Here is a 726-nt window from a genome sequence, read left to right on the forward strand (position 1 = left end):
CACTGTGTGTTAATGTTCCCGCTGACCTGATTAAAAAAGTAGAAGCTCTTATGGACACAAGAGTCTGGACAAGATTTAAATTCCTGGAGGAGCCACTTTCCTGATTTCAGCTGTAATTATGACTGGAGAGGAGGTGAGAAATGACCCACATACACTCCAGACTGGAATAAAAAACCCAGACCAGGTCATGTTTAAACCACCTCACCTCCCTACTGGGGGAAAAAAAGCAGTCTGAATGGAGCTTTATTCTCCTCCAGCAGCTGCAAACGGGTCTGATAAGAGACTGAACCAAAACGGGCAGTAAACCCAAAAACCAGGGAGCTGAAAGTTCACGAGTTCAGCGCCGAGTTCAGCGCCGAGTTCAGCGTCGTCCCGAACAAACGGAGGACGGCAGTGGATTCACCAGAGCGCCGCTTGTTTCCCGTCGAACAGAAGAAAAGCCTTTTTGATTTGACATCGTCTGAGCTGCTAACGAGGAGCAGCGTCCTCGTCGCTTAATCAAACCATCGGAGGTGGAATCACTTTGCTGTGATGAGCGCAAACAATATCAGCAACTGTTTACTCAACAGACAGGGGAAAAAATCATTATCTAATTTAGAAAGACGGTTGATGAAGCAGATGAACAGACCTGGTCGCTGCAGGCAAAGGACAGTCGGAAAGAGACGGAAAACAGGGCGTGAGGAGTTTTAATAACAGAAGAAGAAAAAGGTCTGAGAGGCTTCGATC

The sequence above is a fragment of the Stegastes partitus genome, unplaced genomic scaffold (genome assembly GCF_000690725.1).
Source record: "Stegastes partitus isolate 25-593 unplaced genomic scaffold, Stegastes_partitus-1.0.2 Scaffold1740, whole genome shotgun sequence".
Lineage (NCBI taxonomy): Eukaryota > Metazoa > Chordata > Actinopteri > Pomacentridae > Stegastes > Stegastes partitus.